Here is a 24,786-nt window from a genome sequence, read left to right on the forward strand (position 1 = left end):
CCACGGTATTTAGAACTTTATTGAGATCGTATCATTGCTTATGGTTATGAAGAAGAGGGCACAGAATTAGAGGAAAGGAAGGCAGAGATTCACCACCACTCTGATTAGCTGTGTGACATCAGAAAAATAACTTAACCTCTCTGGACCTCAGTTTCCTCCTCATAAAAACAATGAAACTTTGGATTTCAATATCTTACACATTCAGGATTCATGGATTTAGCGAATTCGTTGCTGAATGAAAGCCTCACTCAGGAAGGCATGCACCCATGCCCCTGTCATGCACAGCAGATAGTACAAGGATTCCGTTTTTTTTCTTCCAAGCCCAGCCCCAAAGATGTGCTCCCCGCTGTCTTCCCCCTCCTTCTGTGCACTTTGGATGGCCCCGTTACATCCAGACAGCTACATCATCTGAAAATCATAATTAGGGTGATGCCGGAATGACACATTTCTCAAGCCCCCAAGCCAGCACTCGATTCCTGTTGGAGGCATTCGAGGTAACCACGGCCCACTCGAGCGTGCAGGGAGATTGGCTGCATGCTCCAGTGCACCGGAGCATGTCAATACTCCTGCATAAACTAATCAACCCATTTGCACCTTCGTGAAAACGCCTCTCGGAGTCAGCGCAGTAGGTGTGGTAGAGACAATACCAGCACTGGGTGGAGGAAAGAGAAGGCTTATAAAGAACAACCTTGCTGCTTTCCACAGGGAAGGGGGTGCCGTGAGTTCAGGACTTGGGACATGATAGGAGAGGTGCCCAGGCAATCCCATGAATGCCGTTTCCTCTGCTTTCTTGTCCGGAGCCACACATCCTTCTCGGTGCTTGCATTGATACCCCAGAGGGAAGAAATTCCCCTCCTTTCTGGATCTTTTGCAGTGAATATTTATTAGAAACAGTACTTATCTACTTTTCTAAGGACTCGTCCCTCAAAAACTGGTATCAGATTCCAAATCTTCCCTTTAACTACTACTTGCCAAACATTTGTGTTCGAGCTATACTGCATATAGGTTAGAAAGTTACAGGAGCTCTTGGTTGATAGAACTGTACCATTGTGTACTGTAGATTATGTACCATGTGGGGCAAGTCTATACAGGAACAAGGTTCTGTGAGTGTGCACAGATGGTGTCTAGGGATCCCATGTCACTGGAGTATCACATCCAAGTGGTATAGGATCATTGCTAGGTTGCTAACCTGGCTCTCAAATTTTACAAAAGGGCCCTAATGGAGCTTTTGCTGATTTCTGTGGGATAAATGCTCTCATCAGGACTCCCACAGGATGGCTGTAGTTAACAGGGGACTTACTGGTTCCTGAAAATGTATCCACCAGCTCTCAAGTCAACAGAACGGGCTTAGTGCCATACTGAAATGGATGCACCTGGTGCTAAATTGGAATTCCAACCAACCGTGGCATGGCCTTCTTCCTTTCCTTAGAAATCTGATGGGTTCTTTATCTCAGAGATTGGTAGAAAAAGGCTAAATATGTGCTAGGCCAATTCTACTTTTTTCCTTGACCTCCCCCGCTTCTCTTCTCTCTCCTTCCAGTTTCTCTAAGAATATACATTTAGTCCTGGGACTTTAAATTCCATCTATGTGCTGCAGACTCCCTAAATCATCTCCCCCGAACCCCAGTGTGTACTTCTACCTCCTACAAGCTTTGCAAACTTAGCACTTTCCAAAAAAATTCTTAACACCCACCCTCCAATTTTCCTTCGTAGTCTTTCTGAACACAAGAAATGGCCCCACTGCTCACTCTATGAGGTAAGACATTTCCTTCACCCTCCACAGCCAATCTGTCAGTAGGCCCATTGACTTTACCTCCAAATCACATTCTGAATTCAGTCATTTCTCCCATTCCCCACTGCGGGTATCCTGGTCCAAGCCACCAGCATTGCTCGCTGCCCTACTGCAATTATGTCTTCACTGTTCTTCATTCTGTTCTTGAACCCTGCAATCCATTTTCTATGCCATAGACAAAATAACTTCAATATCTGAATCAAGTATTTCTTTCTCTCTCTACCCTCTATGCATATGCGCAGACCAATACCCAATTTAAGATGCCCCAGTGGCTTCACATCACACTAAGAGTTACCTTTCAACACTTCATTCTTACTCTGGGTCTGCCCCACCCTCAACCAGTACCAAGACCCAAGTCTTCTATTCTGCAGACACTTGTTAGCTTCTGCCATTGCACAGGGGTTTCCATCTGCCTGAGTCTCTAGATCTTTGTGTGGCTAACTGTCCTTATTCAGATCTCATCATAAATGTCACTTCCTCAGGGAAATCTTGATTCCCTTCCTTAGGACTGTCTAGAATCTGAGTGTCATGAAGACACCTGGTATTCGTTAGGCATCCATGACAAAGAGGCCCAGCAGTCAGGCAGTTAAAGGACAAAGAAGTGCATTCATTATTTGCTCACAGGGGTGCTATTTAGGTACTTTCTTTCACATCACTCCACTCTTTCTCAGGGCATTTCCCACATCTGCAATATTAAGACTGGTTCCTACAGGTCTACAACAAGGGGACACTGTCAAGAGAAAGACAGCATACCCATCATGTAAAGGTCTTGGCACAGACACGGTTCACACCTCTGTCCCTTACCTGCCACTGGTCAGGTTCCTCCACATGGTCACTGCCAACTGTAAACAAGCCTGGGGAATGTAGCCTGTCCCTGTGCCTGAGGATACTGTAGCACTTGGTGCATGTTCAGTGAATGAATGGGAAAAAATACAAGAGTCTCCTATTTTTACAAGCAAAATTTCAATTCCCCATTGGAAACCATCAGAGCTGACAAAGGTTCACAGGATGGTAAAATATACCTTCTCCTGTTGATCCTACTTGGCACCCCTCCACAATGGAAGGCACCCATAAATAAACCAGTCTTCAGTTCTCATGGGCTTGACTGATTCTCCTCCTCTCTTCCCCATAAGCCTAGATCCATCATGCAAACTAGAAAGAAATTGAAAAAGATTCCTTCTGGGAGGCTCTAGAGAATAGTGTGTCCTCTCGGGTTTCTAACTTCCCATTCTCTACGTAGAGCCCTCGGCTGCTTTTCCCCAGCTTCAGCAGACTACCTCATTTCTCTAAGGCCCCGTCCTCTTTATTCCAGATAGGGTGATGATGATGAAAGAACAAAAGAAGAAACCAAGAGTTTTATAGCAAACCGTTGTTTTCTTCTAAACCTTGTTAAAAGTCTCACTCTACCCTAACACATACATATGAGTGTTTTTAACAGAGTCCTGTGGGACAGCTGGTATGTAGGAGAACAAATCTATAGATTTCTTATATGTCTGTACTTAAGGTGGGAATTGGGGTTTATTAGTGAAGTTTCTGTATTCTTCTAAGATTGGTTTTGTACATCAGGGTTACTGTTCTGAGCCGTGAAGTTCAATCTAAAGCTCTTGAAAGTATTAATCACATAATGGCTGATGAAAGAAAAACAATTGGTATCCTTTATGTAACAGACTAGGGGCTGTATTTCAGAGTAATAATTTGGTAATTGTTATAAGACTATAAACAGCCTAGTGTGTGCCATGTACTGTCCTAGGTGCTGGGGATATGGCAGTGGACGGTTAATTTTTTCTTAAAGGAAAGCAAGTATAGCATATAACGAGTATGGCAATCCATCCTGTTGGCAACGGGAACCAGATAATTCATCCTTGCAGGAGCTTTCCTGTGCTTTGTAGGATGATCAGCGACGTCCCTCGCTGCTTCCCACTGGATAGCCAGTACCACCCAGATACCCAGATGTCACAACAAAAATGTCTCTAAACATCACCAAATATCCCCTAAGGGTAAAATCACCATCACTGAAAGACATTGCTCTAGGGGGACGGAAGACCTTGGTCATTGTGATGAGATGTGGGTTCATGTCCTGGCTTTGCCAGCCATTAACTTTAAAACCCTAGGGATATGTTTTCATCTGTCTGGGCCTTGGCTTCCTGATCTGTCAGATGGGTCAGTTACAGGATGACACAAGATAGTAGATATAAGATGCTTAGGGTCAGTGTTTGGCATGCAGAAGCACTCTGGAAATGTTATGTAAAAGGGTACAAAATTTGATTTATTCTCAGGCCATGTAAAATCCACCATTGATACAAAATCTGGAAAGTTACCTATAATGCCTATTTTTATTATTTAAACAGGGTTTTGTGTACCTCTATAAGCATAGCTATACTTTCTGCCTCCATTTGTATAGACCATTGCTTGAAATATTAAATAGGACTTCAGTGGTATTGGTAACATAGAAATAGGAAACTACTAAAGAGTTCTGTTTTTTAATTAGCAATTTAGTATTTTCTAGCCCTTTTCCTTTGCAGCATTCTTTGACCCACTGGATATTGTGGTGGCTCCCAAGTGCCGGTATTTTCCCTTAGGTATCATTATCCTTTCTTTTCAGAAATCAGATCCCAACTCCCTAAGTTTATTCATTGTGATAGGAACTGGAAAATTGTACAAAGTAGCAGAAGGGAGATTCTTGTGAGGGTGACTGTGGACCTCCAGAAGAAACTGGGTTTATCTCTCATGACTTTAAAGTTATGAATGGCATCAGTTACCTTAGCTAGGTGTTCATCTCTGCCTCGAATTCAAAATTGTAACTTGGGTAACAAAGGAATTGGCATGTGAACAGCTGGCCAGATGAGTGGTACTGAGGGTAAAGTTTGTGTGAAGGAAGATAGAGAACCAAGAATTGCAGGATTGGGGTGGTGAGATGTTATCAGTGATTGTGGGGAGATTATTAGGTACAATCATCAGACCATTGGGACTGACACGAATATATTGACAGGTGACATGCTGATTTCAGCAAGGAATCGCTGAGCTTAAATTGGAGGGAGGTAGGAAAAGATTTAAAAGCTACTTGCCAGAAGATTATGAAAAGGCATTCAAAGAATAATAGAATTTTTCTAATATTTTAAAGAAAAAATACAGGAACAATAATCAGAAACATACTTTGTGCCCCCAGTTTTCTGTCTCCCAGTGTACCTTATGTGACTGAGAAACACTGATCTTGAAAGTTTAACACACAAGTAGGAATAGGCTTTGTGAGGCCCTGAACATTGAATGGGAATGATAATCTTGGGAAGATGGGGAATTCTTGAATCGGTGGGTGAAAACTTGGTGGAGAATGTGTACATCTGGGTTGTGGATATGCAGAAAGAACCAGAAGTGATGCCCTTGCAGGAGTGTACTGTAGACCACCCAGCCCACATATCACTTGGCTGGCTCACGCTTTGTTTCCCATGATCATGAACCTCATCTCTGCAAAGTACAGCGCTCTCAGGCTTTGTCAGTTCTTCCCACATCTGTCAAAGATCTCCTTGTGTTAAAAAATACACTTCCCCAAACATCTTTGACCTCCATTGTTTAATATTGCACCTATTAGAAATTTGAGAAAAGCAAAAGAATGAGCTTTTACTGGATTCTAGTAAAGGAATTGATGAAATCAATTGGTGGGACACATTTCATTATGAATTTTAACTTTTTACTTTAACTTTTGTCAGTAATACACATCTTACTAACATTCACAGTCCCCCCAAATCTCCCGCCCACTGCCCAGAGGTAAACTCATTCAATTCTTGTTATTGACTTCTTAGGAATTTATCTCCACATCTCTAAATATAACTTTTTATTCCAGTTTTTTTATTTCCACTTCTAAGCATTATGGAAAATAAGGACCCAATTCTCTTTAAATCCCTCTTCAAAAAACCACATTAAATTTCCATCTTTTCAATATGTGATACTTCAGTTTCATTAGATCAACACTTAGTCTCACTGAACCAGGTAGTATACTATGATTATTCTTCCTAACCTAAACCAAGATTTCCTCTGACTTCTCACTGGCTCTATTTTTGCTCTTCTTAATTTTCTATGTAGTAATCATAAACATGTCTGTAACCCCTACCCTCACATTTATAAATCTCCTCTCAATGTATCAAATATATTAGATATTCTATCCATTTCATCTGCTGATAAGCCTCCCAGAGTGTTCTGACTGCTGCCATCAAGACTGGTTGATCTCTAAGCCTGGAGTCAAGCTGTTATCTCAGGATGCCCCTTTCCATCATCCTGGGAGCTCCTTTCTTCCCTGTGGTATATCAGAGTGTCTGTTGCCATTTGTTGAATCCCCACCCAGTGTCAAATACTATTTTTAGTTTCATTTTGCAAGAGAACCAATCTGAGGCATGGGGAACTTAAGAAAAAGTTTCCAAAGCCAGATGATTTGGGCACAAATGACACAGCCACCCCTCAAATTCAGAATCTACCTAACACTAATCTGTGTCCTTGAGTACTGACAGAACAGTCACTGCACAACCTTTGGCAGTCCTGGTGAGAGGACAATGACGTGGCAAAGGCAGGGGCATCCACAGGTGGCGAAGGGTCTTATACGGGCTGTGCTTCCCATCTCCAAGGCAGTCCATTGCCACATTCCTATTTTAAAGCTCTTTTACAGGCCCTGACTCACTGTCCCTAATGGCAGCTCCTTATTTCTGGGATTAGCTGGTTAAAAAAAAAAAAAAAATAGCTTCTGGGCATGTGACACTATTCTCAGGCCTTTAATGTCAGAAATAATGATCGTGTTAAATTGGAGCTCATTACCACGGAATGAGACCTCATTGAGCCCTCTTTTTGGGGGGTTGTTTAATGATTTTTTCCCTTTTTTTTTTTTTGCTACCTCCTCAGTAGCTCTGACATAGTGCACCAGGGGAAAGTGGGTGTTTGGAGTGGTAAATTTTTAAATAATAAGAAAGATCTCCTTTCATCAATGTAAGGAAAAGGGTCCATCCTCCATTGTTCTCACCAAATGCTGGCTGTTCCTTTGTTATGGTCTCACGGAAATTTCCTGAGCCCCTTAAGCCACTAATACCAGTTGTATCCCCAGCAGCCACAACACATACTTAAAGTATTATATTCAACACAGCCTTGCTCTTAATGAATCTGACAATCCCGTTTTATGATTTGTTGAGTGGTTAATTCAAAATATACCATTTTCTAGAAGCAGCTTTCAGGTGGAATCCCTGCTAGGCTGCCAGTCACTGGCATAAAGGCTTGGCATGACCGCTCTCAGAGGGTATGGTAGGGCCAGCTCAGACCAGGATGTTACCCTGTTGGCAGGACTCCTGAAAGAGAACTGAAAGCCTCTGCTTCTGCCCTCCAGAAGCTCCTCTGGTGAGCTGTCGGAACTGTGGTGAGCGGAAATGGATGTTGTACTGGAAGAAGAACTCATTGTCCTCCAGTCTGTTACATGTAAAAAGGACATTGACACCTGGGCACAGTAACAGCAAGGGCAGGGAACTTACCCTACACTCCACAAGACACAATAGAGGGTCTGGGGATATTGAATCTGGAGAAGTAAATACAACAGGAAGGCTTGTCAGTTATCCTCAAATACTTGATGTGTTATGGTGTGGATGGTACCCCTCTTTCCTGACTGCCTCCAAGGGACAGATTGGTAGCCAATCGGTGGAAATGAGGAGAAGTCAGATGTTCACTGTAGATAAAAAAGAGAAACCCAACAGAGCTGTTGCAAAGCATCACAGGCTTCCGTATGTGTTTCCTTTTATCTAAGTGTCAAGAGAGATGAGAAGTCCAGAGGAGAATCACATATTAGACCTTAGGTAGAAGCTAATAATCTAAAATAGGCCTCCTAATGACAGGGTTCAATGAGCCTGAAAGGTAGCGGTTTATGGATCACTTTTTAAATGAGGAAAAGATTTTTAGGCAATTAAATTAAAAGATATTTTAGATATGAGGTGCTCCTTTAGCATAGAGGTCAACAAACTTGTTCTTAAGGAACCAGAGAGTAAACATTTTCAACCTTGTGGACCATATAACCTCTGGCATGCCCATTCAGGTCTGTTGCAGTGCAAAAGACGATACATGACTGTGATGTATTCCAGTAAAACTTTATTGGTAACACAGGGAGTGAGTTATAGTCAGCAGATCCCTGCTTTAGAATACTAAGAAATCCAAGGGGGCCTCCCCAGTGGTGCAGCAGTTGAGCACTGGGTTGTGAAGCTGCCCGCAGCCTCTGCAGTGCCAGTTTGATCCCTGGCCGCCGGGCGAGGGTCCCACATGGCGCAAAGACCTATCCTGCCGCCCGCTGCTCCCCTCAGCAGTGTACTTCGGTCCTTCTGCCTGTTCTGCTCTCCGCTCTGGCTCTGGTGAATTCGCTCACCCTCCCGCGCTTCTGCGTGTACCTGGTGCTTGTATAAATAAATAAATAAATATTTTTTTTTAAAAAAAGAAAGAAATCCAAGGACTTAAAAGTCTGTGCTCATGCCAACAGCTTGCTTTTGAGTATCATGTTCCCATACAGCATGTATACATGTATCCTTGTGTGTGCAGATGTTTATTTGTGAGAGTGTGGTTTGAGGAATAGTGAGGACACGAGTCTGCCCCCAGAGAGTCTGTAAGATGCAGTGGTCATGATCTGTGCAGACCAGTTCTCTGTCACAGTGATGCAAAGGCTCTAGCCCCACCAGTACCCGAAGGGGAGTTGTACACAGTGTCTGAAATTCCTACTGCCTCACTTTCTTTGCTTTGGGCATCTGCCTTGTGAAGAAAAAGCCCTAACTAAATGTAACTGTGTTTTGAACATGAGAAAATGCAGTTACCCAGACTGGTCTATCAGATTGGCTGGTTGTCACAAAAGCCTTCAAACTCCGAAAGCAGACCAGATTGGTGCCTTAACAGAGGCAGGGAGAGTGAGGAAGTCCTCAACTCCTGGAAAGAAGGTAGCCAGGGTGAAAACATAGAGGGAAGAGGTGGGGGAAGGCAGAGATCTGTGTTGCTTGCTTGGGAGGTTTGCTTAGGGACTGTCCTGAATCTGTGCTTTCAACTCTTTGCCTCTTTAACTGGGAGTAGTCTTGGGGTCCCTTCAATCAGAATATTTCTAAGTAACTGATGAGCTTCTACAGAGACTAGGACACTTGAGGGTCCCTGATCTGACAGGGGCAAGATGTTGTTTTTAATAGGTAGTTAAAACACAGCAAACTCTTATATCTTAGAATCAGCAGACATTCTTGGGAGTTTGCCTCTTCTGGATCCTTACCTCTGCTGCTCTCTGATACTTTCCTTGTGGATCACCCACTCCTTCAAAATACATCCCTTTTCTCCACCTGAATTTTATTAAAGCCTCCTAGCCCAGGTGACACCCTACCATAGGCCTGCGTATACCTGCACATTTCCTCAAGCACCTCTGCCGCCATTTGCTGCTACTTCATGTTTCCATGGTGGCCATTTTGTGACTCCTGAAGAGAGGAAAAGCATAACCTCCCCCATTCCTTCTGAAGTGCGCTGTGTAGTACTGATTTTTTTCCAATCATCTCTAAATAGAGGTTTCTCTCCCCCTCCTACCATCTCAGCACCCGAGCGCAATGAGCGTGCCCTGCATTTGAAATCTGACATCTCCCTCTCTCTCTCATTCACTCTGTCTTCAGCCTGGCAGAGCGCTTAAAAATTGGTATCCCTTTAACTAGGCGAGCTATTCTTCTGCCGGGAGATGACCTTTTACACAGAAGATAGGGCTGTCATAAGTGATCTCTGATATATGGAAGTTTCCTGTGTGTTTCAACAAGGAATGGTATCACACCAAAAAGCAGTGGGAGTTTGTGCATTTTTCTGTGCAGTGTGTGTAAAGATGTACTCCTCTATATGGACCTGAATAAATTATTACCAGTTCTTGAAAATATTGTCAGTCCCCATAAGGCATATCCATTCAATTTTTTTTTAATTGAAAAGAAAAATTTTGTCAGGTTCAAAGGCTCTTGTGGGAAAAAGATGTGGAGAGGGAGAGAAATCATTAAAATTAGAAAAAATTTCCATGGGCTTTATAGAAATTAATTGTACTCAAAATTATGAAAATAATTTTAAAATAATTCTTCCCACAGACTTGGGAAATGAAACAATGAATGGCTCTTTATTCTCTAAGATAATATGTTATCCTGAAGTGTTCAACATTACCCTTTTCTTATAAAAAGCTTAATATCTGATTTTCTCCCCAAGCAGAATGTTATTTGTTATTTTTTCCCCCAAAATGTTAATCTGTATTACCATGGAGTTGTGAAATTCATGAAGTAGAATGTAATGCAAAAGTTCCAAAATGGGAAATGATAAGGATTTGCTTGTATGGCACAAATCCACTGTGTACCACACTCAGTGTTAATGAGTCTTAACTTCAGTACCTTGCCATTTGCTCAAATAATGCAGGTACCATGGGTTATTAGTATACCAGGGAAACAGGACTCACAAAGTCTCATAAAATATGCTGTCAGATGGGATGGAAATACCATAGCTGTGCTGACCACCTGCAGTTCCATCAATTTTGTCATTTAAGCATAACCCTGCGATGACTGGGTCATCCCTTGCTTCTGGGTCCTTTCTTCAGCTACTGGGAAAAAAGGCATTCTGAGGTAGGCAGCTCATGGCTCTCCACTCAGCCACTGCTGGCATAGAGTCCAGCAGAAGTCAGTGATGATGGTGATCTCCAAGAACTAGACCTTTTAAGGCTTTCGTATTACTCGGTGGCCACACCAATCTCTGGGATCCCTCATTTGACTTCCCCATAAATTGCCTGTATTTTGACTCTCAAATGCATTCATTGTCTAAGGACTGTGCTAACCTCCTCTGCACCTTTACTAAGGGGCCACTTTCCAGGAATAGTTCTGTTGCCGTGAAAGAAAGAGTTCCCAATATTGAACAAAGAAAGAATTGTTCCCAATGAAAATTGCATTGTTCTATAACTCAGTTTTCAACATGGGTGTGGTAGCAATTCTTGGACACTAGTGGGATGTTCAGGAATCCAAATCAGTTCTGTCATAATCCACCTGGAGTTAGTGTCTATCATAGCCTTGGGCGCAGTCTTAGAAATGCAGAATCCTTGACCCACTCCAGGTCTGCTGAATCTATGTAGTGGTCTACAGCCTGAATGGGTTCATTTTCCCATAAAGGACCAGATAGTACATATTCCAGCTTTGTAGGGCATAGGATCTCTGCTGTGGTTTGGGAGACTTTTGGGCAATGCAAAAATAACAGATGGCCTCCTGGGTTGATACCTACAATGTGGCAGTACCCTTGGAAGGCATGCATGTACTTCTGTCCAGTGCAGAAATGTGTGCACAGTGCACAGCAGTGCTGTTCAGTTAAAGACCAGCTGCATGTTTAAGGACTGGAGCCTAGTGTGCCCATCTCGCTGGGGAATTGGACAGAGGTTCAGTTACAGAGGATAGAATGTCTTCATCTCACCCATGGGGTGCATATTTGCAGGAGAGTTAAAAGTCCCTTCAGTTCCCTCAGACAGCTTTCCTTTGCCTGCTCCAGGAGGGATTGCAGGCAACAGAGAAACCTCCACAAAGAAAAGCCCATGCCTGCTGCAGGGTCCCTCTGTGGAGATGCTATTTTCTTCCCTTTGCCGCAAATGTCAGCTCCACTGTCTCTCCTGGCAGCCCCAATCTATGTGCATTCTTTCATTTTTCTCCAGAGATGCCTCCTGTCTAGGATGTTTTTATTTCACCTTTGAAAAAGCAGATGGTGCACAGAGCCTGAGTTACCAACTCCTGGCAGAGCGCTACTGTGCAGGCTCTGATTTTTGCCTCAGGCTCCCGAAGCCCTGAGTGGAGAGGGGCCACTCCTTTGTACTAACTGTCACTCCAGCTTCTGTCCTGCCACTAGGTGAGTAGAGCCCATTTTTAGCAAAGGAGAAGCAACTTGTTACTTCACTCTCGCCACTTATTTGCTGAAAACTCTTGGCTTCAAATGTAGGAAAAAACAACTGTAGCCAGGTTATTGGGTCCTCACATCTCAAGAACAGGGAAGAAATTACTCAATGCAGCTTTCACACAGCCAGCATCTGCAAACATGTATCCGGTCTCCTATTGCAAGTCCCTGTTTCCCCTTCCTTCTCAGCCTCATCCCCTTCCTCTTGAGCCTAATTTCATTAGGATAAGAATTCACCAAGTCCTTAAAATTACAACTAGTCTGTCTCCCCTCCCCAAAACCAGAGCCAAAGGAAAATCACACCAAACCACATGGGCCAGTATGACAGGACTATCTCAGGGCTCACTGTGGACAGAGCAAGCTCTTGGGGCCAGACACTAGTGATTTGCTTACATCAAAAATGTAGAGTCATACCATTTGCTAAGCCTTACCTTCCCTCAAAGAAAGAACCAAGGAGTCAGCTCAGGAATCCCTGATCTCCCTGACAGAGGGAGCATAGCATAGATAGGTTCATCAAAAACCAACCCATGTTCACTGAGCATCTACTAAGTCTTCTCTGGGAAATCTACAAAAACATCGCAGCTAGCCTCCTGCTTCTGTGACTGCCCTCTGCCCCCCACAATCCATTCTCCATACAGCAGCCTGAGTGGTCTTTGTAAAACATAAATCATATTGCTCTTCTGCTCAAAACCTCCAAGGGCTTCCAATTGCACTTAAACTAAAATCCATACCCTTTGCCCATTTTTCTATTGGGTTGTTTGTCTTCTTCTTGCCAGATGGTAAGAGCTCTTTGTAGATTAGGGGTATCAGTCATCTGTGTGCACACATTTTTCTTGAATCTATTGTTTTGTCTTTAGACTTTGTTTATGACTTCTTTTGTTGCATAAAAGTTTTACATTTTTAGATAGTCAAATATGTCCAACTTATCTCTTACGGCTTTTGGGTTTCTTGGTTAAGATGAATGCCCTTCTTAATGTGTTGGTATCTGTAGTCAACCTGCATTTTTCATCCAAGAGGTTTTTATGGTTTATGTGGTTTATATTTTACAGTGAAGCCTTTACTCCCCCATAATTTTTGTTTTTGATCAGAGATGGGGAGGTGTGACGATTTTGTTTTTCCCTAGACCAACTTTGACTCATAAGCTGGCTGCCTGTGTTTGTAAATAAAACTTTATTGGAACAGGGGCCTCCCCGGTGGCGCAGCGGTTGAGCGCTGGGTTGCGAAGCCTCTGCAGCGCCGGTTCGATCCCCGGCTGCTCCCCAGCCACCTCAGGAGGGTCCCACATGGCGCGCAGACCTCTCCTGCTGCCCGCTGCTCTCCTCAGCAGTGTACTTCGGTCCTTCTGCCTGCTCTGCTCCCCGCTCTGGCTCTGGTGAATTCTCTCACCCTCCCGCGCTTCTGACTGTACCCAGTGCATGTATAAACAAAATAAATAAATAAATAAAAATTCATGCCTCTTTAAAAAAAAAAAAAACAACTTTATTGGAACAGAGTTATGACCACACACATTGTCTATGGCTGCTTTCACACTATAATGGTATAGATCTGTGTATTTGCAGCAGAAACTCCATAGTTCACAAAAATATTTACTATCTGGCTCTTTACAAAAAAAGCGTGTCCATCCCTGTTCTAGATGGCTAGCCATTTGTGCCAGCACAATTTGTTCAATAAACCACCCTCTGCCCCCATAAATACAATTCTGTCTCTGTCATGTATGAAATTTTAATGTGTCCTAGGATCCTTCCCTGTATTTTTCCATTCTGTTCCACTGACCTCTTTGTCTGTCTGCCAATACCACTTAGATGTGATTACTGTGACATTATAGCTGGCAAGGAGTATGCCTCCTTGCAGTTAGTTTTCATGCTTTTCTTGACTGTTCTCATATGATTGCCCTTCCATTAGAACTTTAGTTATTTTTTATTCATTTCCCAAAAAATGGAAAACTTTTTTGGAATTTTAGTTAGAATTACATTAAATTTATACACACATACACGTATACCTGGATGTTTTTACAACATTAACTTTTCCTTTCTTATTTGGGTTCTTTTAATTAAATTTTATATTTTTATTCGTATCGATCTGTATTAGTCAAGGTCTGGTCAGAGACCTAAACCACACCAGTAATTTAAATGAAAATTTATATCAATACTTACTAACTAGTAAAATGTGGTTAGCTTCTAAAAAAGTTGTAAGAAGACTCTAAGGAATATAGGAATAGCAAATGCAGGAAGCAGTCCTTCTAGGCCTGGCGGAAAGAACACAAAGATGGAACAAAGAACTTGGAAGAGGGACCCCTAAACCCAAGGCTGAAATTCAGACATTGCTGGAAAGGATATAGCTGCCATAGGGAAATATAGTCTGGCTCTGAGTTCCTTTTATGTTAAATTTGTCCCTATGTATTTTTATAGGTTTTTTTAAAATCTCTATTGTCATTTTTTCCCATTCTCATTTCTAGGTGCTTATTGCCAGTAGAGAGTAAAAATATTGATTTTTATATATTTATCTTTACTATCCTTACTAAATTGTTTCATTTATTTGACTAGTGTTTCATTAGACTCTCTTGGGTTTTCTAGGTATTCAAACATATCAGCACAAAACAGATAATTTTATCTCTTTTTCTCAATATTGATATCAATGATTTCATTTTCTTGCTTCAGTGCATTCACTAGTTCTTCAGATAATGTTAACTATGGCAATTTATCTATTCAACTGAGTTTTTATATTAAATTTCCTCTGCCCTTGCTTAATTTTGTTTGCCACATTTTCCACTTCTGAGAGATGCACATAGATATCTCCAACTCATGTTTTAATTAAAACCTCCTTGTATGTTAGTGGTTTTTTCTTTATATATTTAGCTGTAATGTTGGGTGGTGCATACAGGTTTATGGATATTATACCTCCTTTATATAAACTGTGCTTTTTACCCAAATACTATGACTCTTCATTCTTGTTCTATGCCTTCAATCTTAATTCCACCTTTTCTGAAATCCTTATTTCTACTTTTGCTTTCTTTTCTAGAAATTTGGTTATACTCTTTATACTTTCCATTTCACCTCTCCTTTCCCAAGATCTCACTGTAGCTCTCACTTTTGAGTTCCTCAAAAGTTTGCACAGTAGCTGTACTTTTGACTCCAGCGTCTCCCGTGGTCGCTTTCCATAGTCTCAGTAACCTGGGATGCTACTGTCTGTCAAAAGTAAGCATTATACATACCCTCTGCTATTTCCATATTAGTTCACTCCTAAAATGGCACTGGAATTAGTGCCATGCCAAGTAGGATAAGTACTTTAACAAGAACCCCTATGCAAGCTTCAATCCTTTATTCCTTACTACTTGGAGGCATGCCTGGTTTTGCTCATGGTAACCCAGCCTTCTCATTCACGCAAAGGTAGAAATGACCAACAGGTACTCTCTGTCTATATTAACAGTAATGTCTGTGTATTGAGTCTGGTTCTGTGACAAGCACTTTGCATCTCCACACACATTATATTAATCCCCATAGTAATCCTGGGGAATATATTACTGTCCCTACCCTGTAAGTGAAGGGTGTTAGAAACATGCTTCAGAAACATCTGTATAAAGGGCCTCCCCTGGTGGCGCAGCGGTTGAGCGCTGGGTTGTGAGGCTGCCCGCAGCCTCTGCAGTGCCAGTTTGATCCCTGGCCACCGGCGAGGGTTCCACAAAAAAGAAAAAAAAAAAGAAAGAAACATCTGTAAAAAGAAAAGGTGGAACTTGTTATTTATTTTGTTTTGTTCCATGCACTTCTCTTTACTCCAGAGTCCATCAGCCCACAGTATAACCCTAGTCTGTGCTGAGATTAAGACTGTGGGGCAGTAATAGAGTAAATCACAGCATTCCAAAATGACCCAGTATTGTCTGTTTCACTAACTTCACAAGGCTGGCACTGTGTAACACCACCATAAGTTCTACTTGAGCTTAACATTTTGACTCTCCTCTATGGCTTAAAAATCATATTGTTAAATAGATGAAGGTTAGTAGAAATCTTCCACTATGGAATTTAGGATTGTGCAGATATAACAATATAAGCTAGCTGGTCTCCTGTAACTTGCCATTGGTGGTTCTCCACCATAGATCATGGTAATCTTGTACATGCTGTGTTCTTGGGACTGCACTTGACTGTTGGTATGAAAGAACTGAATGGTGTACCCTCTTCCTCCTTGAGAGTTTTGCATCACAGTCAGGACATGTACTCCCAAAAGATAGTGATAAACAGGTTGATGGCATAAAGCAGGGGGAGGTGTTGCAGTAAGGATCTCAAAAGGTCAGAAGCAATATTCTCCCAGGGGAAGATTTAAGAAGATCATGCACACGAGCTCAGTATAAAGGGAGATAAGGAATTAAGCAAGTGAAAAGAAGGAAATAGTAAGATGAGAGCTGAAATGTGAGGGCGGAAGTGTATCACATGGGGAAGGAAGAGGGAGTTGATCACATTGTTCAGGGTTGAGGCTTTGTGTGAGAAGGGTGCTAGTGTAAGGTAATGCTGGGTTGCTTTGTTTCAGGTCATGCCTTGGTTAAAATTTTTGGACCTTCTCTTACGGGCAGCAAGATATATTTGAAAATATTGGTCAAGCTACCACGTGCATAATAGTTGCTTAGAGATAAAAATTTCACAGCTGTTATGACTGCTGGGTGGGGCTGGTGTGAAAGAATAGCTTAGGAATTGGCACCAGAACAAAAATAGATGTTTCACAAAAGAATAAAGAACCAATAGTCATTTGAGGAAAATGATGATCTTCATATATTATTAAGTAAATGCCAGTTAAAACAACTCATTCCCTAAATTCAAAAAGGTTTTCCAGTATGATATTCAGGGTCATCAGAGTCGGTAACCTTGACCGTCTTCCTGTGCTGCTGTTGGGTATATAAGACATCTCAGAAAAGAATTGCCTAAATGGCTTTTAGGCATAGTAATTTGATGTACATCTTTAAGAGCAAAAGGAACTACCAAGAAATATCAAGCTATTTTCTATAATGACATTGTTGATAGTTACAGTGTCATTCTTACTCTTGGTCTACTGGGGGTATAGTGTGGGATAAAGCAAATTAGTATTTAGTGTCAGTGAGACTGAATTTTTTAGCATGGGTAAAAGGAGAGAGAATTGAAAGATCAGTGAGGTTAAATAAAAATCTTATAATTCTGTATCAATATGAACTTATAATGTATATTATTAAATATAAAATCCTATATAGTTTACATAGTTTTATATATTATACAATGTATGTGTGTGTTTCACTGAAATGTCTAGAAAAAGTGATTAACTCATTGCAATGACGAGACACCTACACTGTGATGTCTAAATATTATTTCTCATTGAAGAGATCCCAGGCCTCTTGGAGAAATGACTAATTTCAGGTCTGGGATAGGAAATATACAAGATAAGCCAGGAACATTTTGTCATCCCAGAAAGGAAGGCCTCTTTAAGTCGCTTGAAGGTGCTTCCAGTGATCAAAGACTACAAGACTACAAGCTATGATCACCAACAATGTTAATGACAATGAATTTCAGTGGATCAAAAACAACACAGATCACATAAGTGTAGGTTAATCAATTCATAATTATTCAAAACAAGCAAACAGGGCCTCCCCTGGTGGCGCAGGCGGTTGAGCACAGCGCTGTGAAGCTGTCCGCAGCCTCTGCAGTGCAGGTTCGATCCCGGCTGGCCAGCGAGGGTCCCACATGGTGCAGCAGACCTCTCCTGGCTCGCCCGCTGCTCCTCAGCAGTGTATTTCGTTAGTCTGCCTATTCTGTTCCCCTCTCTGTCTCTGGTGAATCCTCTCACCCTCTCTCGCGTCTGACCTGTACCCCGGTTCTTGTATAAATACATACATACATACATACATACATACATACATACATACATACATACATACATAAATAAATCTTTACAAAAAAAAAAAAAAACAAGCAAGCAAACAAACCCTGTAAACTCATGGTGACCAAATTCCTTACTATAGTAGTGTATCAGTTTTATTTTTAAAAGAAGGAAAAGGAAAAAATAGTTAGAATTAAAGATTTTTTAAAATCCCCATTTTGTAATCCTTAAAGAACCAGTGGATCGAGAGGGGGCGGAGCAACATGGCGGCGAGGAGACGCTGCGAGTAAGATCTCCCATTAAAAAAAGTTAATAGGGAGGAAAAGCGGCAGGTCCCAGTGAGAACTGGGACACGGAAGATAAACGGACGACTCCAGCAAACTGCCCGAAGAAGAAAGTTGCCATAAAAGAGGACGAGAAGGGAGGGAAGCGCAGAACCCTGCTCCCCTCCCCCGCCCACAGAGGCGGCACTCTCCGACCGGCAGAGAGGAGGAAAACAACAAACTAAAACGACCAACAGGAACAAACTACGCAGCAAGCGGGACTGTGAGTGGAAAGGAACTATTGCAGCCACCACACCCCGTGAACGGGAGAGGCGAACCCTGCAGGATCCGCCGCGGAGGTGAGCTCCAGGCGCCATTAAAGAGAGCCACGCCCCCCAGGAGGAGACCAGCACCAGCACACAGCCCCGGCCGCCCGGTAAGGTTGCGTGCGGAAAGCGGCGCGGATCCGGACCGGATCGCAGCTGCCCAGGTCCCCACGCCTGCGACCTAGGCTTGCGGGGAGACGGCGGAGGCCCTCCCTGAGTGAGCAGGAACAAGGCGCCCAGGCAGGGGAGCGGGATTCAAAAGGCGCCATTCCCGCGCCACTGATCTGGGCTACAGCCCGCGTCCTGGAACTGAGGGCTTTGGAACTGAGACCCGGGGCACGAAATTAGGGGGAGACTGCGGAGGCCCTCCCTGAGTGAGCAGGAACAAGGCGCCCAGGCAGGGGAGCGGGATTCAAAAGGCGCCATTCCCGCGCCACTGATCTGGGCTACAGCCTGCGTCCTGGAACTGAGGGCTTTGGAACTGAGACCCGGGGCACGAAATTAGGGGGAGACTGCGGAGGCCCTCCCTGAGTGAGCAGGAACAAGGCGCCCAGGCAAGGGAGCTGGATTCAAAAGGCGCCATTCCCGCGCCACTGATCTGGGCTACAGCCTGCGTCCTGGAACTGAGGGCTTTGGAACTGAGACCCGGGGCACGAAATTAGGGGAAGACTGCGGAGGCCCTCCCTGAGTGAGCAGGAACAAGGCGCCCAGGCAAGGGAGCTGGACTCAAAAGGCGCCATTCCCGCGCCACTGATCTGGGCTACAGCCCGCATCCTGGAACTGAGGGCTTTGGAACTGAGACCCGGGCATGAAATTAGGGGGAGACGGCGGAGGCCCATCCTGAGTGAGCAGGAACAAGGCGCCCAGGCAGGGGAGCAGGATTCAAAAGGCGCCATTCCCGCCCCACTGATCTGGGCTACAGCCCGCGTCCTGGAACTGAGGGCTTTGGAACAGAGACCCGGGGCACGAAATTAGGGGCGTGGGTTCCCCACGACGGTGGGGCACAAGGCAGACACAGCACCCCAAAGCCGTTGAGGTGTACCCTACCATCCCCGCTCTGCTCCCTGTCCCACGGGGTGGAAAATCAGCTCCCCAAGGGCTCTAGGAGAGATCTCTGGCACCACCTAGCGACTTGAAGCCAGCAGAGGCTCCTGAAGGAGCTAGTGGCCAGCTGGGGAGTTTGCCCACACCGGGCCCCTTCCGAACAAGTAGTCTGAGCCCACAGGGAGAGCGAGCACCCACAGCCGGGGCAGACCAGGTGCGCAGAAGAGTGTGCCTGAGACCAGACACGCAGGGAGTGTGTCCCACATCACCATTTTAGAACAGGGACATTTCTTCAGTAAAGACTACCTGCAGAAGGCTTCCTCAGGAGCCAGAGGTGAGCGGGGGAAGTTCGCCCACGCCAGACCCCCTCTGGCCTGCAGTCCAAGCCCAGAGGGGAGCAGGAACCCACCGCCGGGGCAGACCAGGCGCACAGGGGAGTGTGTCCCTACATCGGCATTTTAGAACAGGGACCTTTCTCCAGTAAAGACTGCTTGAAACTGACAGATGACTCCTGGAAGAACCAGAGGGGAACAGAGAAGCCCACCCAAGATGCCGGCCAGTCCCAACTACACAGTGTCCCAACGCATACGGCAAATTAGAAAACAGACAGTAGGGAAGAGAAGAACCACACGCAACCTAGCAACTCTCCAGAGAAAAAGCACACCACAAAAAGAAAGCCAGCCCCCAGATTGCAAAGACAATAACTTGGAAGAATTTCTGAGCCTTCCAGAAAGAGAATTTAAAATTGCCGTGATTAAAAAACTAACAGAAGTCATAAAGGAAAACAATGATAAGGGAAAAATAATCAACGATCAGAAGAATGCAATTGAGTCCCTAGAGAGGGAAAACAATGGTCAGAAGAAAGAAATTGAGTCCCTAAAGAGGGAAGTAAAAGAAATGCAGGAGATCAAAGAATTAATGGAAGAACTAAAGAATTCTGGGAAAAGCAATGAAAGCAGAATAGATGAAATGGAAGAACGAATAAGTAATCTTGAAGACATAGAAATAAAAAGAACCAAAACAGAAAAGGAAAGAGAAGTACGAAGGAAAAAGAACGAAGAAAGACTTCGGGAACTATCTGACTCCATGAGGAAAGGAAATATAAGAGTTATAGGAATACCAGAAGGAGAGGAGAGAGATGTAGGAACAGAGAAAATATTCAAAGAGATAATTGAAGAGAACTTCCCAAATGTGAAGAAGGAGCTGAAAATTGATATACAAGAAGCAAGAAGAACACCAAACTTCCACGACGAAAGGAAAAATACAGCAAGACACATAATAGTAAAGCTCCCAAGAATCCAGGACAAGGAAAAAATAATGAAGCTGGCAAGAGGGAAGAAACAGATAACATTCAAAGGAAAACCAATCAGGCTGACATCAGACTTCTCCGAAGAAACACTACGGGCAAGGAGAGAGTGGAGGGACATAGTCAACAGACTCCAAGAAAACAGATGCCAACCAAGAATACTCTATCCCGCAAAGCTCTCCTTCCTCTTTGAAGAAAGAATATGGACCTTTCCAGACAAACAGAAACTCCGGAATTTCATTGCAACTAAACCCCCACTCCAAAAAATACTACAAGGAGTCCTAAAGCCAGAACCTCAGAGGGACGAATAACAATGAAAGAAGGCCAAAAAAAAAAGTTATTAAAAGAATAAATAAATAAAATCAAAGGAAAGACAAACACAATGGCAAATACAGATGTTAACATATCAATAATAACTCTGAATGTAAATGGACTAAACTCTTCAATAAAAAGACACAGAGTTGCAGCCTGGATTAAGAAACAAAACCCAACCTTTTGCTGTCTCCAGGAAACACATTTAGCTACAAAAGATAAAAATAGGCTCAAAGTTAAAGGATGGAAAACAATCCTACAAGCAAATGGACCAAAAAAGAAAGCAGGAACAGCTATACTTATATCAGATAAAACAGATTTCAAACTCAAAAAGATAAAAAGAGACCCCAAGGGTCACTACATTATGATCAAGGGGACAATACTTCAAGAAGAAATAACACTCATTAACATATACTCACCAAACGAAGGAGCACCAAAATATATCAGACAACTGTTGTCCTCTCTGAAAACAGACATCAGAGAAAACACATACGTAGTGGGAGACTTCAACACACCACTATCAACAATGGATAGATCAACAAGACAAAAAATAAGTAAAGAAACTAAAGCTCTAAATAAGGACCTAGAGCAATTGGGCTTAACAGACATCTATAGAACACTAAACCCCAAAAAAACGGAGTACACATTTTTCTCAAGCGCAAACGGATCATTCTCCAGGATCGATCACATACTGGGGCACAAGACAAACGTCAACAGATACACCAAGATTGAAATCATATCAACCATCTTTTCTGACCATGAAGGCATCAAACTAGAAATAAACCATAAAAAGAAGGCAAGGAACTTTCCTACCTCATGGAGATTAAAAACCACACTACTGGAAGACCATTGGACTAATGAGGAGATCAAAGAAGAAATTAAAAAATTTTTTGAATTGAACGACAAGGAGGACACCAATATCCTAAATGTATGGGATGCAGCAAAAGCAGTAATAAGAGGAAAATATATAGCAATAGAAGCTCACATCAAGAAACAAGAAAGAACGCAAAGAAACAACCTAATCTCGAAGCTCAAAGATCTAGAAAAAGAACAACAAAAAAACCCCAAAACCAGTAGAAGAAAAGAAATAATGAAAACCAAAGCAGAAATAAATGAAATTGAAACTAAAAAAACAATCCAAAAGATCAATGAAACCAAGAGCTGGTTCTTTGAAAAAATCAATAAAATAGACAAACCCCTAGCCAGGCTCACAAAGGAAAAAAGGGAGAAAGCACAAATAAACAGGATCATCAATGAAAGAGGAGAAATCACAACGGACACAGCAGAAATCAAAAGAATAATCAGTAACTACTATGAACAGTTATATGGAAACAAGTTCAACAATCTAGAGGAGATGGACAAATTCCTACAACTCTACAATCACCCAAAGCTAGATAAAGAAGAAATAAAACACCTAAACAGACCAATTACAATTAGCGAAATTGAAATGGTAATAAAAAACCTCCCCAAAAACAAAAGCCCAGGACCTGATGGATTTACAAATGAATTCTACCAAACATTCAGAGACGAATTAGTGCCTATCCTTCACAAACTCTTCCAAAAAATTGAGAAGGAAGGGACAATACCAAACACGTTTTATGAAGCCAACATTACACTAATACCAAAACCGAACAAGGACAACACAAAAAAGGAAAACTACAGGCCAATCTCCCTAATGAACACTGATGCAAAAATCCTCAATAAAATTTTAGCTATCAGAATCCAACAATGTATCCATAAGATAATTCACCACGACCAAGCTGGATTCATTCCAGGGGCACAAGGATGGTTTAACATCCGAAAATCAATCAACGTTATCCAACACATCAACAAAAAGAAATATAAAAACCATATGATAATATCAATAGATGCTGAGAAAGCTTTCGACAAAGTGCAACACCCATTCATGATAAAAGCCCTTCAAATTCTTGGGATACAAGGAACATACCTCAACATCATAAAGGCCATCTATGACAAGCCAACAGCCAGTATCATTTTCAATGGTGAAAAGCTGAAAGCAATTCCATTAAGATCTGGAACAAGACAAGGATGTCCACTCTCACCATTGCTTTTCAATATAATACTGGAAGTCCTAGCCAGGGCAATAAGACAAGAGAAAGACATCCAAGGAATCCAAATAGGAAAAGAAGAAGTCAAACTATCACTATTTGCAGATGATATGATATTATACATAGAGAACCCCAAAAACTCCACAGAAAAGCTAATTCAACTCATCAATCAGTTCAGTAAAGTGGCAGGATACAAAATCAACACGCAAAAGTCAGTAGCCTTCCTATACACAAACAATAAATCTGAAGAAGAAGAAATCAAAAAGACCATCCCTTTTGTTATTGAAACAAAAAAAATCAAATATTTGGGAATAAATCTAACAAAAGAGGTAAAGGACCTATACAAAGAAAACTATAAAACACTGTTAAAAGAAATAGAAGAAGACACAAAGAAATGGAGAGACATCCCCTGCTCATGGATTGGAAGAATAAACATTATTAAAATGGCCATCCTTCCAAAAGCAATATACAGATTCAATGCTATTCCAATCAAAATTTCAATGTCATTCTTCAAAGAAATAGAACAATTATTGATGAAATTCATATGGAATCACAAAAAACCCCGAATAGCCAAAGCTCTCCTGAAAAAAAAAGAAGGGAATGGAGGCATCAGACTCCCAGACTTCAAACTATACTACAAAGCCATAATCATCAAAACTGCATGGTATTGGAACAAGAACAGACATACAGACCAATGGAATCGAATAGAAAATCCAGAAATAAACCCACAGATTTATGGTCAACTAATCTTTGACAAAGGAGCAAAGAATATGCATTGGAGCAAAGAAATTTTGTTCAATAAATGGTGCTGGGAAAACTGGGTCGCTACATGCAAAAGAATGAAGCTTGACCACCACCTCACACCATACACAAAAATCAACTCAAAATGGATTAAAGAACTAGACATAAGACCTGAAACCATAAAATATATAGAAGGAAATATAGGCGAAACACTACGTGATTTGCACATCAAAGACATCTTTACAGACACATCACCCAAAGCAGTGATAGTGAAGGCAAAGATAAACAGCTGGGACTACATCAAATTAAAGAGCTTTTGCACAGCAAAAGAGACAATAACAAAAACAAAGAGAAACCCCACCAACTGGGAGAACATTTTTGCACCCAACACTAATGATAAAGGACTGATCACAAAAATCTGCAAAGAGCTGATGAGACTCAACAACAACAAAGAAAATAATCTAGTCAAAAAATGGGCAGAAGAGCTTAAAAGAAACTTCTCTGAAGAGGAAATGCAAATGGCCAACAGGCATATGAAAAAATGTTCAACATCACTTGTCATCAGGGAAATGCAAATCAAAACTACCATGAGATACCATCTTACACCAGTGAGAATGGCACATATTAAAAAAACTAGCAACAACAAATGTTGGCGAGGGTGTGGAGAAAAAGGAACTCTTCTGCACTGTTGGTGGGAGTGCAAACTGGTCCAACCACTGTGGAAAGCTGTGTGGAGATTTCTGGACCTACTAAACATAGAGCTTCCATATGATCCAGCAATTCCACTCCTAGGTATTTACCCAAAGGACACAGAAACATCAATTCCAAAGAACACCTGCACCCCTATGTTTATAGCAGCACTGTTTACAATAGCTAAGCTTTGGAAACAACCCAAATGCCCAAAAATAGATGACTGGATCAAGAAGATGTGGTACATATATACCATGGAATATTACTCAGCATTCAAAAAAGATAAACACATGCAATTTGCAGCAACATGGATGGCGCTGGAAGGGATCATGCTCAGCGAAATAAGCCAAAAAGAAAAAGAAAAATACCGGATGGTCTCACTCATAGCAGGAATCTAGAAAACTTAAATAAGGGACCAGGAAAATGAATAACTATAAGATAGTGAAAATCAAAATCAACAAAAAACTATGAACCAGAGACACTTTTAGGGGGG

Source organism: Talpa europaea, assembly GCF_964194135.1.
Source record: "Talpa europaea genome assembly, chromosome: 16".
Lineage (NCBI taxonomy): Eukaryota > Metazoa > Chordata > Mammalia > Eulipotyphla > Talpidae > Talpa > Talpa europaea.